This window comes from Leucopleurus acutus (genome assembly GCF_964270905.1).
Source record: "Leucopleurus acutus genome assembly, chromosome: 20".
Lineage (NCBI taxonomy): Eukaryota > Metazoa > Chordata > Mammalia > Artiodactyla > Delphinidae > Leucopleurus > Leucopleurus acutus.
In genome coordinates, this window is record NC_139162.1 from 16,950,481 (window position 1) to 16,975,448 (window position 24,968).

At 37.1% G+C, this 24,968-nt stretch overlaps 1 long non-coding RNA gene across 2 annotated transcripts in view; it reads right to left on the reverse strand.

Moving 5' to 3' along the window:
- LOC309977329 overlaps nt 1-24,968 on the reverse strand; it is a 292,832-nt gene that overhangs the window by 185,235 nt on the left and 82,629 nt on the right. For both annotated transcript variants that reach the window (XR_014327045.1, XR_014327046.1), the window contains exon 2: nt 24,448-24,713. This is a non-coding gene — a long non-coding RNA (uncharacterized lncRNA). The remainder of the gene's footprint in view (nt 1-24,447; nt 24,714-24,968) is intronic.

Consider the following 24,968-nt stretch of genomic DNA (forward strand, 5'->3'; position numbering starts at 1 on the left):
CTAATTTATTACAGCAGCAATAGGAAACTAATACAGATGAAAAAAATAAGTAAAGCTGAGTAAGGGTGTGGGCTGACCTGGGAGTACAACAGCCTTAAATTAGTTAGAGTGAGTCTCATTTCTAATAAGCCTTGTTAGGTAAAGTGTTCCAGGGCATAGAAGAAAAAGTATGATAAACTACATCATGAACAAAATTCAAAGACAACAGATAGAAAATTAGGAAAAAATGATATACAAATGGCAAATAAGCATATGAAAATTTATGCAATTTCAATAGTACTGAAAAAAATGGAAATTAAAACAATAAAATAAAATTTCTGTTTAACAGAATGACAAAATTTTTAATTATTATCATCCAGCACAGTTGAGTGTGTGGATAAAGGGCAATCTCTTAAATGCTTGAAAGAATTTTAAATTTGTGTGGTCTTTTTGGAGAGAAATTTGATGACTGCTATAAAATTTTCAAATATTCATACCATTAATTACATTCCTAAGAATCATCTTATAAAAATGTTTACACTCAGAATCAAAGAAGAAGTAAAATGGGAAGATAGCCCATGTTCATAGATAGGAAGGCTGAATATTGTTACAATGTCAGTTCTTTCCAACTTGACCTACAGATTCAATGTAATCTCAATCAAAACCCTAAGTTATTTTCTTGAATATTGACAAACTGATTCTAAAGTTTGTATGGAGAAGCAAAAAGACCCAGAATATACAATACAATATTGAAAAAGAAAAACAAAGTTGGAGGATTGATATTACCTGACTTCAAGACTTATAAAGCTACATTAATCAAGACATTTTAGTATTGGCAAAAAAATAGAAAGATAGATCCATAGACAAAATAGAGAGCCCTGAAATAGACCCACATAAATACAGTCAACTGATCTTTGACAAAGTTGCAAAAATAATACAGTAGAGCAAAGATAGTCTCTTCAACAAATAGTGCAGGAACAACTGGACATCCACATGCAAAGAAAGATGAATCAAGACACAAACCTTACATCCTTCAGGAAAAATTAACTCAAAATGGATCAGAGACCTAAATGTAAAACACAAAACTATAAAACTCATAGAAAATGGCATAGAAGAAAGACACAAATACAATACCAAAGACATGAACCATGCAAGAAATAATGGATATGCTGGGTTTCATTAAAATTAAAAACTTCTGCTCTGTGAAATATCGAAAGATTTCGAAGACAAGCCAGACTAGGAGAAAATAATAGCAAAAAAACACATTTCATAAAGGATTGTTATCCAGGTATTTTGGGGGTACTCTTAAAAATTCAACCATAAGAAGACAAATGACCTGATTTTAAAATATGCCAAAGATCTTAACAGACGCCTCACCAAAGAAGATGAAGATATACAGATGGCAAATTAGCATATGAAAATATAGTCCACATCCTATGTCATCAGATAAATACAAATGAAAAATAAGATACCACTACATGCCTCTTAGAATGGCCACAATCCTGAATAATGACAACACCAAATGCTGACAAGGATGTGGAGCAACAGAAACTCTCATACGTTGTTGGTAGGAATGTAAGATGGTACAGCCCCTTTGGAAGACAATTTGGTGGTTTCTTACAAAACTAAATATACTCTCAGCATATAATCCAGAAACTGTACTCCTTGGTATTTACCCAGAGGAGTTGAAAACTTAGGTACACACCAAAAAAGCCTGCACATGAATGTTTATAGCAGCTTAATTCATAACTGCTGAAACTTGGAAGCAACAAAGACGTCTGTCTGTAGGGAAGTGGATTAAAAAACTGTGGTAAATCCTGACAAATATTATTCACCACTTTAAAAAAAGCAATATCAAGCCATGAATAGACATGGAGGAAACTTAAATGCATATTGTGAAGTGAAAGAAATTAATCTGAAAAGACTACATACTGTAAGATTTCAATTATATGACATTCTGGAGAAGACAAAATTATGGAGATAATAAAAAAAAATCAGTAGTTGCCAGGACTTGGTGGTTTGGGGAAAGGACAGATGATTAGGGAGAGAGCACAGAGAACTTTTAGGGCAGTGAAAATACTCTGTATGGTATTATAATGATGGATATATGTTATACTTGTGTCCAAACTCACAGAATGTACAACACCAAGAGTGAATCCTAAGGTAAACTATGGACTTTCAGTGATTATGATGTGCCAATTTAGGTTCATTCTTAGTAAACAAAGCAAAACAAAAAAAAACCATTCTGGTGAGTGATGTTCATAACGGGGGAAGCTGTGCATGTGTGGAGGCAGGAACTAAACAGGAAATCTCTACACCTTCCTCTCATTTTTATTATAAACATAAAACTAAAAAAATTAAGTCTTTAAAAAAAATCTTACATGAATGTCAAAGAAATACATGCAGTGTTCACTGCAAAAATAATAAAAACAACTTAAATTTTAACTAATGGGGAATTGTTAAATAAATTATGACATATCCATAAAAAGGAATACCATCCAACAATTAAAAACAATTTAAGGTAGATCTATTTATACTAACATGGAAAGATATTCACAGCACATTATTAAGTGAAAAACTTAAGTTATAATTATGTATATACTATGGTATGCAGCCTCTCAGATGGCTCCCAATAATCACCATATTCACACCTTTGTGTAATCCCCTCCTCTTGAATGTGGGATGGACCTACCAATTTACTTCTAATAAATAGAATATGGTCAAAGTTATGGGATATCACTTCTGAGATTAGGTTACAAAGAGACAGTAGCTTCCTCTTGCTTAATATAATGGAAGCCAGCTGCCATACTGTGAGTTGCCCCATAGAGAGACCCCTGTGTCAAAGAACTGAGGGAGATCTCCAACCAACAGGTAACTGAGGTTCTAGTCCAACAGCCTCATCAATAACTGAATCCTGCCAACAACCACATGAGAGAAGTTGGAAGCATATTCTTCCCAGGTGAGGCTTCATCTGACACCACAGCCTCAGCCAGCATCCTAACTGCAGCCTCACGAGAGACCTGGAAGCAGAGGATCCAGCTAATCCACACCCAGATTCCTGGCCCACAGAAATTTTGAAATTATGTTTTTTGTTTCAAGTTACTACATTTGGGGTGGGGGGAAATTTGTTACACAGCAAGAGATAACTAGTACAATCCCATTTTTATATTTAAAAAAAGTTAAACTATGTTATGTATATGTATGGAGAGGGTGGGAACTTGCATGCAGGGATAGATGTGTGGAAGGAGAACATCCAACTGCTAATGGACTTTCTGGACTACAGAATTAGGAGAAAAGGAAAATTGTACTTTTTATTTCCATACTGTTTGAATTTATAACAATAAGTCCGTATCATTTTCATAGTCTAAATATATATTTTCTTGGAATTTTTCTGTATAATTACCCTTGTATCATGTTCTTGACTGGTAATAGTGAGGTACTACTCTGATTGTTTAGCCAAATGTGGTGATGGATTTTTCACCGACCCACTCACACGCTCCCTCTCTTGTAACAGGTATATTCTTTCAAGGACAGAGACACCACCAATGAAATGAAGCAAAACTAATTGACCCTTACAGGAACTTAACCTCTGGTTTTAATAAACTTTTGTTAAAAGTAGGTTTTAGGTTCCATAATCAGCTCCAGTAACCCAAAACCTCAAATCATCAGGATAATTTTTTCTATATTCTGAACAACTTTAGTCTTCCAATCTCAGAAAAGAACATCACCACAGCCAAGAAACCTGAGGTCATATACTGTTCCTTTCTTTCCTTCAGCAACCACATCCCATCAACCATGTTTGTCTTGAATCACCACTTTTCTCTACTTTCATGCTACTGCCTCAATCCAACCACTATCATTGCTCCCCTAGACCACTGCAATAGTTCTCTGACTGGTCTCCCTGTTCCCACATCTGCTCACCTATAAATCATTCCTCATACAGGCCAGTATGGTTTCTTTCCTTTACTTTCTATTTTGAAATTATTTCAGACTTACAGAAAAGTCGTGACACCAGTACAAGAATAAACAAAGAACCTCTCTGTACATTTCCCCCAAATCCCCAAGTTAACATTTACCACATTTGCTTATCATTCTCTCTCTCCACACAATTTTTCTGAAGCATTTTATATATCTTGTTACCAAGGCTGTTGCCCCAGAATCACACCCCTGCCCCTCCCTCAAATGGAAACCAATTGCTCTTATCTAAATTTCAGGAGGAAGCTGCAAAGAGAATAACAAGAACTGCTTAGAACCAACTAGGCCCAAGATGGTCAACATTTGACTTGCAATAGACCTTGAGCTTCATTATACACTTATTGTAATACATTAGCTAAATGACACACCCACCAGCACCATGATGGCTGACAACTGCCATGATAACAACTGGAAAAACCCATACAAGGACTGAAAAGGAGTGTTGCCTCGGTTCTAGGTTCAAACCACACCCCTGTTCTCAGATAAGTCATGAATATTCTTCCCAGTCTTTCCAGTTCCCTCCCTTTTACCTCAGCCCTCTTATGTATATGGCATCATATATACAGTGTCAGTCTGAGAAGCTGATTTGCAAACTAAGTTCCCACTTCCCCATTCCTTGGCCATTGAATAAAGCTTGTGCTGTTTTCAGTCTCAGCATTGGTTTTGTTATTGGCTTAGTGAATCCAAGGGGAAGGAGAACCTCCTTGGCAGAGACAAGGGGTCTCTGCCCGGGCTAGGACCCCAGGGTGGGTCCAGGCGACCAATTCAGTAACAATCTCACCTTTTTACCCTTCAATACTTTCAGGCATATTTCCTAAAAGCAATAACTTTCTCTTGCATAAAGAGTACACTTAGCACAATTAACATTTCATCATAAAAAATGTAAAAAGTCAGTTGTACCTCCCTCACCATAATGATAAGCAAAGCCTTTCAGGTTGTGATGTCTTAACAGTTACTGCATGAGTGCTAAATGTTGCTTTTAATTAAACAATAAAGAATGTAACGTCATTTCTAGTATCTTTTTTTATTAAAAAAAGAGTACACATCAAAAATCAGGAACTTAGCACTGATAATTCTATTATCTACGGACCTTATTCAAATTTCACCAGTTGTCCCAATAACAATGCTATCTTTTAAAGAGTAAACAAAATTATGCCATTCTCCTCTATAAATACTCCAATGACTATCTATTATATTGTAATACTATCCAAAATTCTTTACTTTGGTGGAAAAGGCCCTGCATGTTCAGATTCCTGCCTGTTTCTCCATCATCATCATCGCCCCCTAACACTCTCCCCATCCCTCACTTTAATCAAGCCCCACAGATCTTTTTTCTACCCCAGAGCCTTTGCACTACCATCGACTGTCTGGAATGGTCTTTCCCACAGATCTTCAATGGTGACTCCTCATCACTCAGGGCAAGTGTCCCTTTCTCCTTGACTCTATGTTATGTTGCTTTCTCCTTGTATGATTTTTAGGAAGGGAGGTAGGGATATGTAATTCTACACTGTTATCATGTTCCTACAAGAACTCTAAAAGACTGAATTCTTTGTACTTTTGTGTCTATTTTGTTGTATTCAATTTATTTATAAATTGTTAATCAGCATATGGTACATACAGGATATTCAAATTAAATAAAACCTCTCTTCTTAAATCTCTAAATAAAGAGCAACGTATACTACCATATTATTATTCTTGAATATTTATCACAAAGTTGGTGTCATTAACGCAGCAGTGATTTCTTTCTCTCTTTGACATATTAACAGTGTAAAAGAATAGGCATTATTTCCCAAATGCAAGCTTACCTATAAGTATTCAACGATGAAGCTCTGATTACAAGATGTGATTCTAAGGACATAAATTAACTACTTTGTTTCAATAACCATGTATCATCAATGTTAATGTGTAAGGCATTTATATAAGGGGTGCCCTAAACATTGCTCAGAACTACAGCAGAATCATGAAAACAGTACCAGAGAACAACATGTTAATTCTAAAAATGACACGATAGGAAGTAGAAAATGATTACTACTATTATTTTGGGCTTTATGACATTTCTCTGTAGTGCCATCCTGTGTTGCCCCTACTTCAGGTAGCAATCTCTCGCCTTCCTACGCTCAATGACAAGGATTACATGTTTGAATAAAATGTCAACAACCCACATTATGGAGGGTAATGGGAATCCATCATCTAAATATCGTTGCAGCTAAGGACTGTCATGTTCAAATTCTCCCTCACTATTCATAGCTGAGAGAAACAACATCTTTAAGACCTTGCCTGAGTTTTCAGCTAAAAACCACTTGATTTCAAGGTGACAGAGTATGTTCTTAAGAGCTGTTACCACCTTGGATAATTATAAAGCTAGAGAAAGGCTGTGAGAGGGAACAAAAGAAGATTAACCAAGGCGGGGTCGCCAGTGACCCAGAACTAAGAAAGATGCCAATTGGGAAGAAAATTGAAATAAGGTGCATGTGAGGAAACCTTCATCAACAATTAAAAACAAAGAGCTTACTTCATCCTTTTGAAAGCTATAGACATTTGTGGCTAAAAACAGAGGATTTTGAATACCGTCAAGGTCACAACTGCAAATAGTGAGTTGGTTGGCAGTATTAAAAAACACAAAGAACAAAAGGATAAAAGTAACCAAAACAATTGTTGAAATGCAAAACAGGGAACTGGGAACAAGACATTTGGCCTTGGCACAAGCCGGAGGGCATGGAGAAACTGTTTACCAAAGCTCTGGGGCTGTGTGCTGTATTGTTGTTTGCTGTTGTTGCCTGAAGATTTTGGCTAGTTGAAGTCAGTACTACTCTTTTTCAAGTTAGTTCAATTCAACTAATATATTCTAAACCAGTGACCTCTAAATCCTAGTTCACCAGGATACGGGGAAAAAAGATACTCAAACTTTTTATTTTTTATCTCTCTTTTAAAATATCTACCTTGTAGATGTTATAAAATGTATGTTCTATATTAGAACAACAGTACACATAAATTACTATACCAACAAGCCTATAGTGAAGATAAATAATCAAAAATTGTTTACTGGGCTTCCCTGGTGGTGCAGTGGTTGAGAGTCCACCTGCCGATGCAGGGGACACAGGTTCGTGCCCTGGTCCGGGAAGATCCCACATGCCGCAGAGCGACTAGGCCCGTAAGCCACGGCCGCTGAGCCTGCGCGTCCGTAGCCTGTGCTTCGCAATGGGAGAGGCCGCAACAGTGAGAGGCCCGCGTACGGCAAAAAAAAAAAAAAAAAAAATTGTTTACTGAGAAGGGGTATGTGATCAAAAATATAGATTGTGATTCAGTAGGTCTAGGGTGGGGTCCAAATGACTCTGGTGGACATTTTTAACATATTTATTCATTTTAATCCTTTCAACAATTGTACCATTAGGTTATACAATATTCCAAGGCAGGTATTATAACTATTCCCATTGTCCAGATGAGAAAACTGAGACATAGCAAGGTTAGGTCATTCCCCAAGTTCACACAACTAGTGAGTAAGGGAAGCAGAATTCAAATACAGGCAGTCACACCAAAGCCAGGGTTCTTAAGCACTGCACAACAGTCTCAAGAAGCTAGGGAACTCTGACTGATGGAAAATAGTTAAGCAATAAAGATTGGAGAACTGAAAATCCCAGGTAGGAGAGATGGGTGGGCGTCCAGTGGGGAGTTTCACCAGTCTGAGTTACCCCCTAAACTCAAGGTTTTCTCACTCATGAGTACCAAAGTATACTCCTCAACAATCCCTCACATGTTAGTCACATTTGATTGGTTTTGTGAGATGGGACAATTCTAGGAAGACAAAGATAGGAAATAAGATGCAAACACTGCTTCAATAAAATATCACCCAACCAGAGCAGCTCACTGTCATTTTTTTTTTAATAGAAGGATTTCACCGTATGGAACTAATTATCGCCATCTGCCGTTCCATACTTCTATTTCCTCTCTAACAGCTCATTCTTCAAAAACTCAGTAGCTTCCTCCCTTTACATTTGTAAATGCTGTTGACTATGGATAAAATCCATGTTTACTTTCTATTCAAAACCTCATAGGAAAGCTTGTTTTAATCATCCACAGATGTTTCATTCAGTTCTGCTTAGCTTGGCACAGAACTTCAGAGGGAAATAAAAGAAAAATCTTTATTTTATATTTCAATTGTAGATTGTTACAGACTAAATAAAACGCCAAATTGTTACTGGAAACAACACAGCCACTGTAATAACGATAGTCGACATCTCATTTTTACAATTATAATTTTTTCTGGCATTTGTTGAACTCAAGATGGTTTCCATATTTTACAAAGGGCTTTCTTCCCCTTCTCTGAACGAACCTGCATTGAAGCCATAGAACTTTGTACTTTATTCTTAATACAGTCTTATACATTTGAGAAATATTGATATTGTTGCATGATACATAGTGATTAGGCTTTTAAATAATACTTTCCACCTTCTGGTATCATGTTTTGATACATGTTATCCTTTTGAATTCCTTTTAAAACACCCATTAACCCCAAATCCACTCTATACATATCTACTACCTCTATGGGTCTGTTCTTCCTGGCTTTCCTTTTTTTTATTTAACTAAAGAACAATTGATTATATATAAACATTCGCTGTGAATTGCATTTACACTTCAGTTATTAAATATAAGGGGTGAAAGCAGCTTTTCTGGTGCAAAGTGTATTTCCATGAATTTGTGGTAGATTCTCTACTGATCTAATAACTTTGACATGAGTGCTTAATATGTACACCATTTCTTTATAATCCTACCCCTCCAACCAACCCAAAGGTCACCTGATTCATTGATATCCTTAAATTTTCTAATGAGGTCCTTTCTCATTTCTTTTCATCCACTAATGTCAAGAATCAAACTACACTCCCGAAGACCTAAGTCCAAAATTTATCAAATATTTATCTCCTCCTAAGTCCAGCCAATCACACTGCTCCTTCAGAAGCATTTCATTTAAACTATATTCACACAGCAGAGTTCATTTTGACTTTTTCTCATTCCAATGTGTTAAAATATTATAAATATTAACTTGAGTTGTTTTTACCTTTGATTCAGTACACATGGTTCTAGATGTATTCTCTCAAAGCACTAGAAAGAGCCTCTGTGCATACTTTTTTAGTATCTCCTCAATGATGACCCCAGAATGAGACCAACTGGCTTGATTAGAGAGCCAATTATGGCTCCTTGTAATTGTTCCAACAGACATGCCAAAACCCTGGTTTGATTGTGCTTATTTTGCTTTAACAGAATTCTATCCTACTGTTCTTCTCCTACAAGTGTCTATTCAGAATACATGAGTTAAAGAAGTTGTGTGTTACCGGAGTGAAGAATGAATATATTAGGAGGGATGATCGAGATTTGGGTCTAAGAGAAGCCACGAAATCAAATAAAATGTTTTAAGTCTAAGTAGGAAAAGAAACAGTTTTCTTTACATCACCATATTTTCCTACGTAAAAGTGACAACCCTTCAAAGAGTTCTAAATTCTATGTTGATAGTGAAAAAGAATATTTTCTCAAATTATCTCACCTACAAGCTATATACAAATATGACCCAACCAAGACAATGAACAAATCTAGTAAAGACCTGACTGTACTTTTTGATGTCAAGGTGTAACTAAGATTCTCTGCCCTTAATTAAAGCTAATAGTGGTTATGAATAACTTAAGGGTTTTTTAAATTATTGCACAAGTCATTCATTTCAGAAAAGGGAGTAAGTTTTAGTCATCCTTTGATATCCAGACACTGTAATCAAGACAACTGGATTCCTATGAGGCAAAGACAGCAAATTATGATCTACCCCACAAGAATAAACAAAACTTGAATTCATAAACTAAAGAGTTTTTCCTGCTATAGACTTCTGCCACCATTAACATGGTAATGACACTAAAATCTTGTCCTCTGGACATGTGTCCCCTTTAAACAAAGAAGAGAACTTAAGTACTTTAGCCCAGGGATCCCCAACCCCCGGGCTGTAAACTGGTAACAGTCCGCAGTCTGTTAGGAACCGGGCCACACAGCAGGAGGTGAGCGGCAGACAAGTGAGAGAAGCTTCATCTGCTGCTCCCCATGGCTCGCATTACCGCCTGAACCACTTCCCCTACCCCCAGCCCATCCATGGAAAATTTGTTTTCCACGAAACAGGTTGCTGGTGCCAAAAATGTTGGGGACCACTGCTTTAGCCTAATTTCTCTACGCGTATATAATATTGGAAGATCCTTTTATGAACATAAAATACAGGCCATTCGCTTTGAAAGGAAGAGTGAAAATAGAGTCGTCAAATTTCAAAGGAGATTGTGATTAAAATGAAAAGCTGAGGAGACAATAAAAATACTGTAATCCTGGGCTTCCCTGGTGGTGCAGTGGTTGACAGTCCGCCTGCCAATGCAGGGGATGCGGGTTTGTGCCCCGGTCCAGGAGGATCCCACATGCCGCGGAGCGGCTGGGCCCGTGAGCCATGGCCGCTGAGCCTGCGCGTCCGGAGCCTGTGCTCCGCAACGGGAGAGGCCACAACAGTGAGAGGCCCGTGTACCGAAAAAAAAAAAAAAAAAAATACTGTAAGCCTATAAGAAGAGAGGCATTTTATTTTATACCATAGTTAAAAGTTAATATAATTTATTTTTTAATTCAGATATAAGGTTTTAAACATCTCAAATGTAAACAAGTAATACCTTGTAGGTGGATCAATTTAGAATATGTCAAGAAAGTTCCACCCACTTCTACCCAAAAAAGTCAGATGGTTTTTAGTTTCTTCATCTGTGAGATTCTCTATTTAATATCATATTTCCTCAAGTCTAAGATGTCATTAATTGTAAAACATTTTATTTACTAAGAAAAACATCATGCCACTTAAGTTATGATAGTCCATCAACGGTAAAACACATCCCATTTTGGAGACATTAAAATGTGAAAAAAAAATGTGCATCTTACATTTGGAGAAATACAGTGAAGTCCTTTCCATATATTCACATAGAAACAAAACCCTAGTTCTGGAATACCGTAAAATACTTGCTTTGGGGGGATACAGAACGTATAATAAATGCTTTAAAGAAAGAAAGAAAAAGACATCTCACAGATAACGTAGCAAGTTACCTTGTCTATACAGGTTCAGAAATCTGTTTGAACTCTCCAATATATATTTCTCCCACTGTGGCCTTACATACCTATTTATTTTACCTTTAGTGCTGATTATAAAAGTAAAAAGTATTTATATTTTAAATTTTAAAACTTTAGAAAAAGGATCCTGATAAAGATCTGGCCTGATTTTGATCTGCAACAACACAGGCACTGTAAAAATAAATAACATTACAAAAATATTTTTAAACCTTCTCTTTTTCTGTTGTTTTGTTCTTCACTTCTATATGGTCCCTTCCCACACACACAGGTGCTATTATAGTTACTGCTATAGCCTCCCTCCACCCCTACATTGTTCACCCAGCTTCTAGAGCCTTTGACCAACTTTCAACAGGAGACAGTCAACCTCAATCCTTCCATTTGATTCCTCTGAAGGAGGGAGGAGGGAAGAGGGAGGAGAGATGGGGGCTGATTAGAATTCAAAGGTAATAGGACTTGGGATGCAGAAACAGCTTCAGGGAAGTTCGAGGTTAACACAATTAATATTGTTCTAACTACTTCAACTATCTTACTGGTGCAAAGAAGCAAAGGATGGTTATGTTTCTCCTCTGAGCATTTAGTGCTTTCTAGTGGATCCCAAAATTTTGTTTTAATTAGCATAATACATATGCACACAGATTAAAGGAGGGACAACTTGTTGCCCCCATGGTCCAGGCAAAGTTCCATTGCTTATGAGGAAGGGACAGAAGCAGAAACCCTTCATCTCTGGAGTGAGGCAGGAAATCTTCCTGGGCCCAGGATTCTGCACTGATGCCAAGCAGAGGTCAGCTTCTGCTATGTGAGAGACAAGAAATTCTGTCCTACCTAAGACCAACCAGAGACACAAGGCAGAATTTGGCTGCCATGGGGAGGAGAGGAAGTAATGCTGAGAAAACCTTAACCCCAAAGCCCAGGCACACAGGAGCTGCCTAAGACTGAGGCTGGAACAATGCAATAGAGAACGCCCCGTGCCCACCAAGAGCCCAATACCAATTCATGCAACATGAAGTGATATTCCTCTGTGGCTCAGGCAGACAAGGTAGAATGGGAACATTGAGAAAAACCTTCTAGCACCCCCAGGTCCCATTCTAAGCACAAGGTAACAGCAGCCACCACTGGGGTAATCCGAGGCCTGTGATGAACTGAAGATAACCATAGCAACAACAAAGCCCAAATCTAGCTCAACGCCTGAATAGATTGATTCAACCTCCACACTATTGGCATGAAAGAAGAGAAGGCATGCCCATTACCAGGCAAAAATACTATTTAACTCAGTCTCTTCAATCTTCTACACATTATGTCCAGAATTCAACAAAAAGTAAAAAGATATACAAAAGAAACAAGATAAGGCAAGTCACTGTGAAATAATCAACCAACTAACAAGAGCAAACACAGAGGTGATTTAGACGTTGGAACTATCAAATAGGGACTTTAAAATAAGTATGATCAGAATATTAAAGGATCTAGAGGAAAAGATGAACAACATATATGAACACAGGAAATGTCAGCAGAGATACAAACTACAAAAAAGACTCAAATGGAAATGCTGTAAGTAAAAAAACATAGTATTAAAAATGAAGAATTCCTTTGATGGACTCATTAGCAGATGGGACACAATGAATCTAAAGATGAATTAGTAGAAAGTATCCAAACTGAAACACAAACACTCACAAAAGAATGAAAATAAGTTTAAAAATAGATAAAAACAGAGCTGTAGGATCATATCAGATGGCCTAATATATATGTAACTGAAGTCTGAGAATGAAAAGAGAGAAAGAAATGTTTGAAGAAAGAATTTTTCAAAATTAATGAAAACCAATAAACCACAGACCCAAGAATCCCACAGAACCTCAAGCAGGACCTTTTTTTGAAAAAGGAAAAACAAACTACCAAAAAAACCACCTAGACACAACCCAGTCACACTGCTGAAAAAATACTGAAGACAGATGGAGAAAAAAGAAACATTACATTTAGAGGAAGAAAGCTGAGTGAAAATCTAGGAAGAAAGCTGAGTGGAAATCTAAAGTACCATCGCTTATATAATTTAATATCATAAAAACAAATTGTGACACTCATCTTGGTATCTTATTGAGTGTGTTTGATGTTTCCTCAGAATTTTCTCTGATATGACTATAGAAGTTAAGGAAAGAGACCTACTCTTATCCTTTTATTAATATTACCTTTATCGCTTTGCATAGTACTGGACAAAGCATGGGTATTCATTAAGTACTTGATATTCAGTAAGACTTCAGAGCAAACTTGCTTTTGCATTTTTTTTGCACGTTATCAGCGAGCTTTTCTCACAAGACAGTCTTAAAACATAAAAGTATTTTTAAATTACTTTTATGAAACTTCTTATCTTACATTCTCTACCTTTTACTTTTCTGAAATAAGAGACGAGATACACATTTGTGGGGTGGCCCCACATTTACCAAAATGAGGTCATGGAGCCTCTTCACTCTTGATATTTCCTCTCCCCAACACCTACATATTGAATTTTAGATAATATTATATTCACCAATGTATTGCCTTATTACCCACAATTTCTTATGTGTACTTTGTTTTTCCTCCACAGATCACTGATTCTTCAAAATAATATCTGTAATGTCTGTTTTATATTCTGTACATAACAGATACACAGTAAATTGCTTGGTTACTAATGTTAAACATGATTAAAATACCTAGGAAGGTCCAGCTCTGCCCTTTTAATTTTAGGTCACAGGCCCAAGAAGAGTGACCCTCAAATATGCAGATGTGGAGTCCTCTGTTGAACTTTACCCTGACCTTCATCCATCCTCTCAGCTGCTTGTAACCCTGCTGGCCTCAGTGTCACCTTTCTGGTCTCACATCTGTCCCAGCCCATGGTCAGATTTGAGGTTCCCTGATCTACTTCTTTATCTCTGATTCCTCCACCATCACTTTATTCCCTAGTCCGTGGCCTATTTTCTTCCAAGCACTGTATTTGTTCACACAGGCTTTCTAGAACCTTCCTCATAAGCTACATACCAGGTTCTAATTCCAGTCCCAGGAGTCAGACTCTGGGAAGAGTTATCTTAAAAGTTCTGAAAACAAACAAATCTTACATAAAGCCCAAGTAAAAAGGTGATAATACCACATATGTAAGTCGTTCTTTTACTAGAATTATATTTAAGGGAAATGCAGCAAATTTTCACAAATTATCTATTAAATCAAAGAATATAATTCCAAAATTAATAGTTTAGCAGCATGTCTAAATAAATGGAATATTCAGCCTGCAAACTTCCCATAAAAGTAGAATTATTATTTCACAAAAACTTGTACCACTCTGAAGACTAGCATTTGCCAGTATGCTCTTGAAAACAAGTGTTCCTAAGAAAACTCCAACAATCTGAGCTTAAAAGATGAGAAACACTGAAGTGTCCAATCTATTTCTCTGACCCACCCAATGTACCACAGTTGATTCTTATTATTTGTGATAATTATATTCTATAAAGTTGCTGCAAACACTAAATTAGCAAATGCTGAACCACTAGCCCTAGAGGAAATATAGAGTTGGGTTCTTGTGAGCTTCTAGTCACAATATTTTCATCAACCAATCAATACATAACCTTGTTTTATGTTTAAAGACACCTTATTTGATATATATTGTCAAGTCACTAACACTGAACTCATGTCCAACAGTACTATAACTCATCCCTGACGAAGCTTATCTAACATGTATTCTCTCTGTAGGGCATATCACAGCCTTCTCGTGCTTAGGAACACTGGACAGCACATCAACATTACACTTGGGGGACATTTTATAAAAGCAAAGTCAACAAAAAGCAAAAAAATGTGGGAAATGTGGCACTCAATAGGCCACCAAAAAAACATTAGCAACTTGTTTATATAGTATCAGCACTGGAAGACAGAAGATGATCAGCTTCTTTGACCTCAGCTAGGAACATGCATGTAGGGTGACTCACATTTTTCATCAATCTGTGCATGTCCACAAATGACTGCAAATGCACTGTGAGTATTGATCTTGTGGTTACAAATAAATTTTAACAAGTAGGCAAGTTCTCAAATACATAATCCATGAATAATAAGGATCAACTGTATCTCCACCTCAAATATCTTCCTCAATGGCCCAATCTGATATATACCTTGAACCTCATCTCGCCTCTCAGTTTACTTGTTACTTATGCATCAACCTCACCCCTTGGTTTCAATGTGTGTCTTCATCCTTCTACTCATTGCTTGGTCCTAGGGTCCTTGACCCAGCAATGCAGTCACATGGATGAGCCTGGGGAAGGCCCATCCTGCCTCATGCATAGGCACTGCCCTGGACACCATCTCCACACAGCTCTTGATTTCCACTATTTCAACAACATCCATGCAAAACCTAAATTCATAGCCCATTATCACTTTCTTCTTCAATCTACTAGTATTTTCAGAATCTAAAACCTCTCATTGGAAAAGCTTAAAGGATGAGTCGCTGAAAACAAGGATGATTATCTGGACCATTTAGTTCTAAACTACTTTTAGATCATTTATAATTTTTTTAGGTCTGGGAAACCCGCAATAATTATCCCAACTCTACTTTCTCTTGCTAAGAGAAACTTGGTCAAATACTGCCTATTTTTCTTCTCCATAGAGAAGTATTAAGTCTGTGGGCCTCTGCTTTCCTTTGGGCATATTGAAGCTGTCGATAAAAACAGACAGATATATAGACATGATTATTCATTGGTGAACTAATTTATTTTATCGACTCTTTGTTTTAGTTCCCTCTGTAACTGAGACAGGGAAGAGGAGACTGGAAAAACTAAAGCACTGAAGTTTAGACACCTTGAGCTGCGTGAACAGAGGTGCACCGAAAGCTTCATAAGGTATAATATCACAAGTCTAAGGTTTGGAAGGAACTTAAAGGTCTTCACCTTTAAACTGTGGGCACCATCAGAGTCAGGCTCAAGGTTGGCTTTGTTCACCACTGTGAGCCCAAAACATCAATACTTTGCCTAGCACACTGTAGACAGTAAAAAATATTTAGTTATTTCTCAGCAATAAAATAAATGATATATAAAACATGTGGACATACCTCAAAAAATGTTAAGTGAAAGAATCCTCACACAAAAGGCACATTCTGAATGATTCCATTTAAAAGAGGATCCAGAATAGGCAAAACTAATCTATAGTGGAAAATAATCACAATAGTGGTGCCCTGGTTGGGGTCAGGAGAAGAATGCAGATTGGAGATTGCCTGGGATGGGGTACCGTTAACAAGCCTCTCCCCCAGGTTTTCTGATGTGTGACCAGATTTGGGAATGACAGATCTGCTCCAATCATTAGAAAGTCTTCTTTGGGATTGGCTCATTTCATTTTTGGAAAGCTCTATTGAATTATTTTTTTCCTTCCATTGAACTAGAATCTACCTCACTGGGATCTACCACTCATCTTATTTTCGGAGCCATAAACTGAAACCCTCTCCATTATAATAATTATAGCTTTCATTATTAATGCTTATTACATTATGTTAGGTAGTATGTTCTGTGCTACACTCAATATGCATTATCTCGCGGCAGCCTTTTAAATTTCATCCCCACCCCCTCCCATCTTCCTTCCTTTCCTTATACCAAGCACTTAGAGGAGCTTCGACTTTCAGGAAATTATGACATGGCTTCTAGTCACCTCTCCATCTTTTTCAGAAAGTGGTCACAAAGTGAATCTCAGACATTCTACTCTGCTGTGAATGAGTTTCAGATCTTTTTCTGAAAGTAGGTATTGACAGAAGTGGACACTAAGCAACATAAAAAGGAGAGCCTAGAACCAAATAGAGAATATTTGGCTACTGTTCTACCTGACACCAGTCCTACTTAAAAGGAGATAGTGTGTTCCTCTATTCAGCCAAATAAAAGAGTTCAAGCGATCTGGAAACCACAGTTTCTACTGTTTACAATTTAGACATGTTTGACTGAAATTTAAAATGAATCCTTTCAGCTGCCATGTTCCATGACCTAAAAAACATTTGTATGATATCTCAGTGTAAAATAACTTTACCTCGAGGTCTTTAATTTTGCTTTTTTGAGTAATATGTTCAAACATTCCTGTAAATGGCAGAACTTTAAACAAGCTGGATTGAAAGATTTTTTAATAAGATTTGGGGGATGAAATCACCCAGTTACCTGTTTTTTCTATAGTCTACTTAAGATTTCTCAATTTTATAATTTTTACATGAATTATCATTGTACTCTGTCATGAATCAGATGGACGGTTTAACTTTTTGGTGCTGTCAATCTAACCTTCAAAGTGTTGGCATTCTTGGATGGGACACTTTTTTTTTATGAATTGACGTTCTTCATGTATTCATAATGTGTTTCGTTAACATATTCCTATGGTTCTTCAACTGCTGATTTCAACACTGGAACTCTCCATTTCCAGCATATTTAGCCACAGTTCCCAGCATATTTAGCCACTGTTAGGTTTAACTTTGAAACTGCCATTTTTGGTGGCCAAAATGGTTCAATCTTATACTAAATTTGGAATTAAGGTAAAAGGTAAAGCAGAAGTACTATCAATTAACTATTTTACTTCTGCCTCTCACTGGAATGATTCTCTTTCCTCTCTACTGTGAACTAAAGTATAATTTTTTATCATGGATATTTTTTATAATTTTGAAAACATATACCTGAATCTGCCTCTAAGACAATCTTTTCCCCATTTTGACTCAGCTGTTCTTGAATAGCCACCCATCCTAACTTTCAGGGAACCACAAGTTTAAATGCAATGTCAACGTAGACTTTCAAAGGTAGGATGGAAATAAAGATATTTTATGTTCTTCTAAATAGTCTTTAAATTCCACTTCAAGTGGCTTTAAGATTATACAGAAGGTGCTTATAATTCTCTTACTATGTGGCATTGTGCCCTAAAGAACCCAGAAATACTCAGAACCTGCAAAGATGAGGAATTGATAGTATAAAAAGAATTTTAAATAGCAAATAAATCTTTCAGAGATATTTACATTTTGAACATCTGGATATCAAAAAGATTTTACAGCAATTATAGGAAAGAGTTTTCTTTTGACAATATAAAAATGATTATTATCTGTGATAACTTACTATGAAATATATTTTGTAACCAATGCTCTTAACTTATATTTTCCAACTTGGATTAAATATGTGTATTTTGCATCTGAGAAGGCTAATTCCTTCCCAGATCTCACCAATACAAAATACTTTGTCTTCTGTGTTCCCTGCTATTACCATCATCTGACCCTCATGCTATCTTGTTCTATTAGTTTTGATACATACGTACATACATCTCATCTACTATTTGAACACTCCTTGACGAGTGAGAATATGTCTTAAATATCTGTTTCTCTCTCAAAGTCTTGTATATTGGAAACATCCTTGCACACCAGAGCTCCTATCTCATTTAAATCAACTGTTTTTTCCCCTTAGACCAATTTAGTTACCCTTATTTGTATCCTTCCTATTCCATCTCTGCTCCTATTTCTAGGGAGACAACCACTGAACAATATATAGTAGTCTAAGTACAAACACACCTAATTTTATTTAAAACCTACAGCTAAGGTGATAAAGACTCATGTGCTTAAAGCATCTGTGTTCTATGTAATCCCAGAATGTATATAGGTACTACGTGAAAAATTAAATCAGGTATTAGCTCAAAAGATCTAATGGCCATCTCAGATGTTTCAGGTCTCAAGTTTAACAATACTAAATATTTCTGTACTACTAATCTTTCAGAACTATGTTAATAAGATCCATGTGTGGATTGAGTCACTTCACTAGAGAAACCCACTGTCAGTAACCCCAGGAAATACAAAGTTCTTTAATATAAGATCCCAAGGAATCTCCATGAGAGATACCTTTCAAAGGAGCACACGAATATCTTCTGCCTTAATTTCTGATTATTACTTTCAAATAGAACATAGAGAGATTTCCAAGGCTAAAATCTAAGGCAAATGTCCAGATAATTAAAGTCAAAAATCACAATAATCATCTAAGTAATTGAAAAAAATTAGTTATTATTAACATGTGTAATCAAGGGCCTAGGGTTAAATTCCTGGTTCTGTCACTACCTTAAGCTGAGAGGACTTGGAACGGTCATTTAATCTCTCCAAGTGTGTCTTCTCATATCTTGAGTGAAGAAACTGTCCATCTACTTGAGAGAGATACTTTGAAAATTATGTTAGAGCAGGGTTTCTCAACCTTGGCACTACTGACATTTTGGGCCTTATGTTTCTTGTTGCAGTTCTGTGCACTGTAGGATGTTCAGCCACATGTCTGGTCTCTACCTACCAGATACCAGTAGTATACACACACACACTGGTAGGAACAACCAAAAGTGTCTCCAGTCATTGCCAAAAGTCCATTTTGGGGTGGGGGGGCAAAATCACCCCCCACCCCCAGCTAAGAATGACTGAAATAAATGATTTATATAAAAGCCTTCACTGACACATCAAATATTGATACATATAGATCACTTATTATGTGCCAGACACTGTGCCCAAGTCAAATAAGATGTGATTCATGCCCTCAAATAATTTACATTCTAGTACAAGAGACAGATAAACAAATCAACATTTGCAGTGATGGCAGTTTGGGAGCCTGTGGAGCGGGCAGGGAACAAAACATTTAGATGTTAAAGAGTAGAAGCCACAGGAATTCGTGGCTAAATGGATGTGGGGGATGAGTAAAGGGAAGAGAGAAAAACAACATGTTAAAAATGGCTAATTATTATTTAGTACATAAGTCAAAGAGTTCTTCCACAAAAACAGGAACATTTCCCGGAAGAAAACTCACACCATGTAAATGGTTGCAATATAAATATTGACTCCTCTGTGACTGCTTTAATTTTAACCAGACGGGGAACTCACATAGACCAACTACTCCCTTTCTTCCAACCAATTTGCACTCGTATCACCAGAATTATCAAGACCAACAGGGGTTGTCTAATTCCCATACTGTAACTGGACTATCAAGTCCACAAAAATGGCAGTAACGCGATGAGGAACAACGTGCACAGTTTATGGTTTATTTCATTCACTGAAGAACACATCATTTTAACATTTCCTAAGAGTTTTATTCTATAATCAACTTTAAGCCCAAGTCAAATGCATCTGTACCAATGCCACCAGAAAATAAACCTAAATCAGAGTGAGAACCACCTTTCCCCCATGACAGTGGCGATGTGTATTTTTTCAGAATACTATCTGCATTTGAGGTCCACACAGAGGTGACTATTAGCTCCCCCTTGCTGTGGAACAGCAGCGCAAACAGCTATCCATTATCTCATGGCACTTTCTAGCTTGTGTGATACCAGCAAAATGTAGCTTCAAGACACAGAACACAGTATTCATTAGAGGAAAGCTAGTTAGACGCTGCCAATGGGACCCTTTGGCTTCTGGTCCTGCCCAGGTATTTGGATGAGGTCCAAGTGCCTAACCACATCAATTTCAAATGAACTTCTCTTTGCAACTGCATGTTACCCAATACCCCAAAGTATATGAAAGCCTTCCTGATTTTTAGAGTTTATAAGCCCCCGACAATGGAATTCTGTGTGGAAATATCAAAATTCAAGTAACAAAGAATTTTTCAGAGGATCAAAAATAGAAACCATTATTGGAGTATAAAAACATTTTAGTTACCTAAGAATCCACATTTCTAAGAAAAGCAGCCTTATTAAACGATGTTTGCTCAATAGGCAATTTTCCTCCATTTAATTTTCATAAATAGATCCCTTTGAAATTTATTTTCCCTAACAAAGGCTGCACATTAACAACAAATGATACAACATCTTCAAATTTTAATTAATGTCAAGAGCTTTATTTTGCTTCCAAGCAACTTACAGAAACATGTTATTAATATAATTTAATTTAAGGGGGTAGGCATTTGTTTTCTATTTTTAAAGAGGTGGTTCTGAAATTCTGGCCCTGTCAACATCATTTAAACATTCCTGTTCCATGCCTCAATATAATAAATTAAATCAGCATTTTAATTGTGCCCATGCTTTGTGGTTCCTGGCAGCACAAAAAGATTCTCTGTGAGTGCACGACTTCGCCCAAAAAAACCCCACTGAGTGATTAATTACTAGTCTGGAAGATATAAATATGTCTCTCAATAAAGACAGTATGGACTGCTGGAAGCTCTGACCTTATACATCTCTGTAGGACGCCTTAACTTAGCAGACATCCTCCTAATTCAAACAAGACTCTGGCTCCAGCATTCACAGACAGCTCTACGGTGATACACTGTTTCTCTGTTGAACAGCGTACTTTCATTAGCATCATTTGGTACATATACAAGAATCAGAGGGAAATCGGGTTTTTTATGTACAAATATGTAGAAACCTTAAGGTGTCTCTGCTCCTTACATAAGGAAGAACTGAGAACAAAAAATAACCTTGAGTTTTTATAAATCACCATCTTTACATATAGTATTTCACATTACACCCTGACATTACTCATGTTTCATTCTGAGTTAAAGGTTTGACCAAGAAACCATAACTGTATAAACAAAGACATGAACCAGTAGGTCTATCTGGCTACGTCTGAACCTCACATATACTCTCTGGACTGAGAAGCTATCATGATCACTTGAGGGGAGAGAAGCTTACAAAAAGGACTTATTGGCCAACTCCCCTTACCTCCAAATAGTAAAAACAAGAATTGACAGAATTTCTAGAACTGTTTCTACAAGACCAAAATAAGGTAAAAGGAACTATACCAATCACTGAAATCATAAATTGCAAACCAAAGTCAACTAAGTTGAAAATAAAGATGAAGAAATAAGGGGCTTCCCTGGTGGCACAGCGGTTAAGAATCTGCCTGCCAATGCAGGAAACACAAGTTCGAGCCCTGGTCCGGGAAGACCCCACATGCCACAGAGCAAGTAAGCCCGTGCGCCACAACTACTGAGCCTGCACTCTAGAGCCCACGAGCCACAACTACTGAGCCTGCGTGCTGCAACTACCGAAGCCTGCACACCTAGAGCCCATGCTCCGCAATAAGAAAAGCCACGGCAATAAGAAGCCTGCGCACCGCAGCCCCCGCACCACAGCCCCCGCTTGCCGCAACTAGAGAAAGCCCACACACAGCAACAAAGACCCAACATAGCCGAAAATTAATTAATTAATTTTTTTTTTAAATGAAGAAATCGAGACCTGAAGCTGGCTCCTTTAAGTTGGAGAACTGTCATGTGTAGCTTTTCTAATGCTTTGCATTCATGATCGTGGCATTTATTACCAGAACTAAACACCACATCTCCTTTACCCTTTCAGTTTTCTTGTTTGTTTGTTTTGTTTTGTTTTTTTCAAGGAGTGGGAAGTCAAGATTATCATACGTCATTCTGGCCAGTCTAGAAATCCAGACATCATGTTCCTAATTGTCCTGTTTAAAACAAGATGAAAGAAAGGTTCCCTAAAATGTCAATACACATTTGGCCAAGGAAAAAAAGTCATTTGTATTCAGACTTCCACTCTACTGCTATTTATATTTCTACTGGGCCTTGTCAAAGATAGTTTTTAAGCATGGTCATCACACTTAACTGTAAGGATTAAATCGCTCAGCCAACATGAGTCTGAATTGGAGCTCTGGAGTAGACCACAAAAACAGCCACACAATTTCAGCACCTCCCATCAAGAGGTAGAGAATATTTTCCCACCCCTTGAATCTTGGTTGGTCTTGTAGCTTTGACCAATAGAATACACAAAAATGGCACTACACCAATCCTGAGCCTACGACTCAAGAGACCTTGCAGCTTCCATCCTCAAACTCTTGGAACTCTGTGCCCACCATGGGAACAAATCCAGGCTAGCCTGTTAGAGGTTGGGAGCCAATGTGGGAAATAACCCCAGTCATCCCAGCTGTCCCAGATGTGATCATGTGGGTCATAAACCCATCTGCCCAGGCAATCTGCCAGCTGACTGCAGATGCATAAGTGAGCCCAGCCAAGATTAGCTAAGCTTAGCCCACATCAGAAGAACTGCCCAGCTGAGCCCAACAAACAATGTCAACCTGCAATATTATGAGCTAAATTAAATTGGTACTTTCACAGCCACTAAGATTTGGGGTGGTATGTTATGAAGAAACAGATAACAGATACAGGTCCTACAACCTCATAACTGTATCTTTTCTAGGCTTCCAGCCCCAATTCAAGTTTTCCACTATGCCCATAGCTTTTAACAGGTACTAGTATACATACTCTGTTGACCTAGTTCCTTTTGAATTCTGATACCACTTTTTTTCTGTAAAAACATTTAGCACTTAGATAAATAATGCCCTATATAATTTCTCAAGGTATAGCTAAGTATTTATGATTCACATAGAAATGGTCTCTAAAGGTAGAGACCATGTTTTATATATTTTTATTATCCAACACACTAAACACAGAGGTGTTCAATAAATACTTGTTTTGAAAGTAGCTAGAGTTTACAAGATCTTTAAACTGTATCTGCTATGCTTTTCTAATTTATAACATGTAATTAATATTAGCCTGTTTCACCACAAAGGAGATTGATTTCATGCCTTCACAACCCTTTAACAAGTACGACATATGATAAATTTCGTAAGAAAACCAGAACTAGATAAAATGTAAAATTTCTATATATAGCAAAAGATACAAAGAACACAATTTTAAAAAGGAAACTAGGAGAAAATAGTTATAGTATATTCAACAAAGACCTAAAAATCAATAGCATACAAAGAGCTCCTGTGAAGCAATAAAAAAAGACAACCCAAAATAAAACTGAGAAAAATATTTAAATTGACAGTATTCATAAGTACAAATGAAAAACTGAAAACCACCTGTGCAAAGATGCTTAGCTTCACAGATAATCAGGAAAAAGTATGTTTAAATGAGAATTTTACCCAGATTATTAAAAATTTTAAAGATTAAATAAGATCCAGTATTGGTGACTGTGTATGGAAATGGGCCTTCTTTCACACTGTTCGTAGGAGTATAAAGTGGCATAGCTTTTAGGAGAACAATTGTGTAGTACAATTCCAGTTTACTTGTTTTTAATAGTAAACTGGAAAGGTAAATATTCATCAATACTCTCATGGTAAATACTGATTCACCTGTCTGTGGAAAACTATGCAAAATTTTAGAAGAATGTGATGGATTTGTATATGCTGACATGAAAAGATCAAGGAATGTTAAGTTAAAAAGGCAGGTCGCCAAACAATAGTATAATACCATTTTTTAATAAGTATATAATTGCATAGAAAAAAGGCTAGAATGATATACACTAAAATAATAGCCATGCTCAGTTAACAGGGGGAGTATAGTTGGGAGAGTGAAGGAAAACAGTAAGTTTTTACATATTTATGTATCATTTGAATGTCCCACAAGCATAGGTTTATGTGATATGCATATAATTTGTTTATATTACACATACCTGGTCAGCAGAAAGGGGCAGAGCATAAACGCATTCAACCAGGGAGCCAGAGAAAGAGCTGCACCTTCATGGAGGAAATCTCCACTTTCATCCTAGTTCAAAGCAGTGGAGTGGTCGGCATTGCACACAGAGAACAGGAACGAGCACTGGGTGCCCTTGTAGCATGATTTCCCCCATGGCAGAGAAGAGGAGATACTGAGCAGTTAAGTGTGCTGGTGATCCTGTGTTTGGCCTCTCAGGACTACAGTGGGGCATCCTCCTGGAATCTGGAATTAAGAAAAACAAGATGAACCTCTGAACGTTAAACTTCAAAATCAGCACAGAAGGAATTAGAGGAGATGAGAGACCACCTAAAATAATAACAAAGCTAGCAGTTACCAATCTCCAAGCAATCTCCTGTGCCAAGCACCAGGGACTTTCACACATCCTATCTCAATTTCGACAAAAATCCTCAGTTGTTTTTATTTTATTGAAGGGAAAATGAGCTTAGAGAGGTTAAGGAAATCAGCAAGGATCACATA